The sequence below is a fragment of the Notothenia coriiceps genome, unplaced genomic scaffold, assembly GCF_000735185.1.
Source record: "Notothenia coriiceps isolate Sejong01 unplaced genomic scaffold, NC01 NC01_scaffold00037244, whole genome shotgun sequence".
Taxonomy (NCBI): domain Eukaryota; kingdom Metazoa; phylum Chordata; class Actinopteri; order Perciformes; family Nototheniidae; genus Notothenia; species Notothenia coriiceps.
Window position 1 is genome coordinate 24,205,357 of NW_011369945.1, and position 5,517 is coordinate 24,210,873.

Sequence of the window (5,517 nt, forward strand, 5' to 3'; positions counted from 1 at the left end):
AACCCCCTTAAAGTCCAAAGAATCCCAAAACCAGCCCCAAAACCAACATTGTAACCCCCTTAAATCCCCAGTCCATATTCCAGCCCCAAAGCCCCCTTTTTAACCCCCAAAAGTCCAAAGAGTCCCAAAACCAGCCCCAAAATCCACATTATAACCCCCTAAAGCCCCCAGAGTCCCAATCCCAGACCCAAGACCCCCTTTTTAACCCCCTAAAGCCCGAAGAGTACCAATCCCAGCCCCAAAACCCTCTTCTAGAGTCCCAGAACCAGCATCCAGGACGTAGCCCAGTTTAGCGATGGTTTTAACGACGGGGAAGCTGATTAAATGTAGACGGTTGAACGTAAAGTCTGCCTATAAGCCCCTCCCTCTTATCTGTAAGTGAAACCTCTCCTTCCTTTGCTCAGTGACTGTGGTGAAAACGTGGCTCAAAATGGCTTCCCACCTCCTTGTCTGATCTGCTCTTGTGGTCATGTGACGTCCTGGTCCTCCCAATGTGACAGGAAGCGCTGAGTCATCCTCAGACATGACGCTGGTTCTCATTTATCAAGCTAGCGTCACACATCTCCGGGCAAGAAACGAAAGTATTCCTCATCCTGACCTCGGAGCGGAGATAATTATCATTTCAGTCACTTAAAGTAGTCAAATGCAATATTTGAGCATCAAAATCTGCTATTCATGAGTTAATTAGGTCAACATGGGAGTTTCTAGCGGACATTTCTTACTGTATTACAGGTTTTACTGCACCTATAGTGTACATATAGGTAGGAAAGGCATGTTAAATGAGGACCAATGTCTTACTTGTTCACACGTCTACACCTTTCATCAACTTGCAGCTCATCCGTCCCTGTCTGTACTTTGTTTTTCACATAGAAAATTAGCAGTGGAGTATTTTTAAATGTTAAAAATAACTGAAATGATGGTCAGAGCTTCATTTAATAACAGCTAACATCATAAGAACAACACTTACGTTTGCTTATGTGCGGCTGTTGGAGAGTGAGGGTCCCGAAAACTCTTAGTTATGTTGGGATGTTTTTAACGGACGATTAAGCCTTGATTTTAATCCAAACATGTATGGAACAAATTATTATTATTACTATCTATCTATTGCAATAATCCAAAGAACAATCGTGTTTACCCATCATGCCCTGCTGCCTTTCTTCTGGTTTTCCCTTTTAAAAAAACATGTTGCGTCAATCCCAACTCCAATTACTTTAAAATAAAGAGAGGAATCCCTGGAGCTCGGCTATCGATGCGGAGCTTCTGCTTTTTATCTCCGGATATATTTCCCCCAGGTCTTCGTCCATCAGACTCTTTTTTTCGGTGTGTTTCTGTCCCCCATCAGCTTTTCAAACCCTTCATGTTGCTGAGTCGGCTTCCCTGCTATCACTATCACTGTGTAATGAGGGCTGGCTTCATTCTGTCCTGAATGGCTCTGAAACGTCTGTCCTGCTACACTTCTGTCTTTATATTCAAGTGTTGGTTTGAACAGATAATGCTGAAGCAGACTGGAGTTCGAGTTCTTACGTTTCTTGGAGACAGAAGTCATTAAAGGTGTTGAAACGGGCTAAATCTCATCATTAAAACGCAAGCAGATAAACGATCAGAGAAGTAAACAAGCAAATAGTTTATACAGCCTACATTTCTGCCATTATCTAAAGCAGGGGTGTCCAAACTATCATTCTAAAAGGAAGATGGCCCACACCTGAAACATGTGCTTGTTTTATATTTTACTTCCTAAATATAGATGTAAACATATAATACACAGTATTATTCATGTGTTAATAAGACCAATTTTCAAATAAATTCAAGTTTAAAACATTTTCTAACAAATCTAAGTTGATAAAAAAAAAAGCCCAATTACTTATTTTCATAACAAACGTGAAATACACCCTTCAAATTTCCCCCTCACGCTTTATGAAGGATATTCAAATAATCCAACAATACAAATATCAAGTGTTTACCCATCATGCCCATCATGCCGCCTCCCATGCGTCAATCCCACCTCCACCTGTCTCCAATAAATAGCTAACCAACCATTGCCCAACACTTCCTTCAAAACAAGGTTCATAAACGTACAAAATGACACTAAATAAAGATACTATTAAACAATTCAAATCAATAAATAGCGCCAGTAAAGCTTCATAAGAACTCTTGATCTCGAACCCGTCCTACGACTCCAATCTGCTTCGTATCAAACGTGTCTTTTTTCCTCGTCTCTGTTCACAAACACCTCTCTTTCTGTCTCTCTTCCTCAGCTGACCTTCACAGAGGCCATGAGGAATAAAGCGCGTCTGTCCATCACAGGAAGTGTCGGGGAGAACGGACGGGTTTTAACGCCCGACTGTCCGAAAGCGGTCCACGCGGGACCTCCGATCCGCCAGAGCTCCGGCCTCGCCCTCGTCTCCTCAGAACTCCCGTGAAAACCAAAAACCTCTCAAGTGCCTTAAATCCTGAAACCAGAAAAAAAAAAAAAAAAACAATAATCACACCGCCAACGAAAACTACCAGAAACTTCTTCACCACCAAGAGAACCGGAAACGAGGGTGAGACGGATCCGGGAAGTTAGAGGAAAAACGAACAATGATTTTTTTTTCGGAAATCTACGGAAACCAGAAAAAACAATCTAGATTTTCTTTTTTTTCTCGTGGATGTTTGAATCAAAAGGGGATCCAGTGGAGCCATTCCCTGGTGAAGAGGAGCAGACAAGGAGGAATAATATCATGAAATATGATAAAGACCAGAAAACTGTAAACTTGAAACGTATTTTTTTGGGATTGCTGTGAATCGGGAATATAAAAAAATAAAAACTGAACTTACAAATCAAGATTGTTTTCAAAACTGAAATTGCTCCACGGACTCGAGCAGAACTAGATATCAACACCGGGAGGACAGTAGCCCCGGTGAGGAGAAGAAGAAACACATTTGTACTCATAACACAAATCTAATGAAATTGAATATATGAGCAAACATAGGAGAAACTGTGAAGATAAGTAAATATGTATATTCAGTGGAAAAAATACTTTAGCTGTACATAGAGACGACTGTGTAACATGCTTGCTTTTTAAACAGATGTACATAGCAGTAGTGGACAGACGGACAGTTGTTTTTTTGTAAAATCATCTTTAAATAAGATTTTATTCATCGCAATAATGAAAAACATGACGGAGGAGTTAAAGTGTTATGTGTTATTGTATTCTCTAAATGTGAAAAGGGGGTATCGACTGCCCAGATACTCTGATACCCAGATTCATTAATATATTCAACGATGAATGTTAAAGTAGCTCCACCCCCAACCCTTAAAAACAGAACACCCCCTCACTGTGTAGACCCAGAGAGACGCTTATTATTATGAGTATTTATAAACTTTCTGCCGTCAGAATATAACTATTTTTCTCATTCTTTGATCTATTTTTTGTACCGAGGAACTAAACTGTCTGTCTCCTGGTTTGAAATGTCCAATATGGGTGTATATCTTCATAGATGTGTGTGTGAGGCGAGAACCATGAAGGGAAGATGATCAAAAAAAGGCCCATTCGTTTCTCAATATGTTATTTCAAGTGACACTGTGGATTTTGGGAAGCTGGACACACCGTAGCAGACAGTCTTCCCACTGAAGTGTCCTCATCTCTTTTTATTTTTGGGACAACCTGCAATAGGATACAAGAAGCCACATCAGCAGCAGCCGGCGACGAACACGGCGTCGTTTCTAAATGTTTTCCGTTTGAATCCCAAAAGGCAGGAGGAAACTGTTGGAGATATTTCAGGTCATGCCTTTGTTTGTCCTGCCATCCGTCTGTTTAGAGCTGAAGAGTAATATGGCGTCTTCTTTTTGGGTTTTAATTGTACATCTTTATTTTGATCTTTTTTAAGTAAAAAAAACAAATTTCAAACTGCGTGTTAGTGTCGTCATTTAATGGAAGTTAAGAGGCTGATTGATATGAAACTTTGCATTTTGCCGTTTCTTCTCTAACTGTTTTCAGCACACGATACAATATACTACGTTTTCGGACATATTGTCACGTGACTTTTTACTTTACTATGACTTGTTTCAGCATGCTATACTAGGAGTTTTAAAAAAACTCCACATACAGATTTACTTAAAAGTTTTGGACAAACATTTTTAGAAATATTATTTATTTTTCTACTTAACATACCCTGACTTTTTTTAGATCCTTTCATAGTAGTAGTATGTCTAAAGAAATTACAAAAAGTCACAGTATAAAACCACTGTAGGAATCTTTCTGCTGCTGCTAGCAAACACTGCCACCTAGTGGATTAAAAACCAAACGAGAAGATCTCACTCAAATAACATTTTAATATACTAAGTTTTTTTTACTTCCTATACTATGATTTTACACTTTTTTTGACATAGTATAGTACTTTTACATGTTTTACTTACTATGACTTTTAAACTTTTTAATTTACTATAATTGAACTGTTGCACTTTTTGACTTGCTATACCGTGACTTTTACACGTGACTCACTATAAATTTGACTTTTTATTTCAATTTTTTCTAAATACTTTACCGTGACTTTCTTCTTATACATATTTGAGTAAGGAACAAAACCACTGCATTACATCTCGACCTCAAGCATCAATGCTTCTGCTGCTGCTAGCAAACACTGCCACCTAGTGGATGAAAACCAAACCACACACAGAAGAGAAAACCTCACAACCCGGTAACATTTCTACAAGTTTCGACCAACTATACAGTAGCCTCATCCCAATACCCCTCCTCGACTCCTCCTTTCCTTCACTCACGTCCCTTCCTTGCATCTTAGCTCCACCTCCGTAAGATGACAGCGAGAAACACGAGGAGGTGACGCGAGGACAGATGAGTCCTCAGGTATTAATTGGGATGTCCTCGTTCACTCAAACGTCACTCTTAAACGACGTCTGTTAATGATGACATGTAACTGAATAACCCCTTAGAACCGGCCCATTTGTTGTTAAATATTTATTTAAATGAATGAATCTTTCTCTTGTTAGTCAAGGAATTCAATGTATGATGGTTGGTCCTGCTTTTGTGTTCCGTTTTGGTGTAAAATGTGGCCTACATTTAAATAAAAATATAATTATAGTAATGTGAAAGCCATTTAGAAATGAATTGCACATAATAATTCCCACGGAGCTGTGAGCACTTATACATTTATGTGACGCTTTTCCACTCATCTTCCAGTTGTCAGTTTTCCTCTGTTGAAATNGTTATTACCTGAACATTAAGTACAACTTACTCAACAACCCATTTAGTTTAGGGGTTTACTCGACGTAAATTCTTTAGGTATACGAAAGTCGTCCATTTCCCTCGATTTTTACTTCTACGTGAGCAAAGATCTCACCCACCATTGTCTGTCGTAACCAAGACTATAGTCTCGGATCAACTCTCAGGTTCCTACATATCTTCGTCGTAGAAACATCACCGGGTGTTTCCGCCATGGATGTTGGAGACACAGTCAGACACTGCAGTGGACCCCGGGAATTTATGTAAAAAGGGAACTGAATGTAAACCTTTCCAT

The 5,517-nt window shown here is 39.4% G+C and overlaps 1 long non-coding RNA gene across 1 annotated transcript; it reads left to right on the plus strand.

Moving 5' to 3' along the window:
* The first annotated feature begins 29 nt into the window (after positions 1-29).
* On the plus strand, positions 30-3,890 carry LOC104965060 (uncharacterized). The gene is made up of 2 exons (XR_800504.1): positions 30-374; positions 2,256-3,890. It is a non-coding gene; the product is annotated as an uncharacterized lncRNA (long non-coding RNA).
* The last annotated feature ends 1,627 nt before the right edge of the window (positions 3,891-5,517 follow it).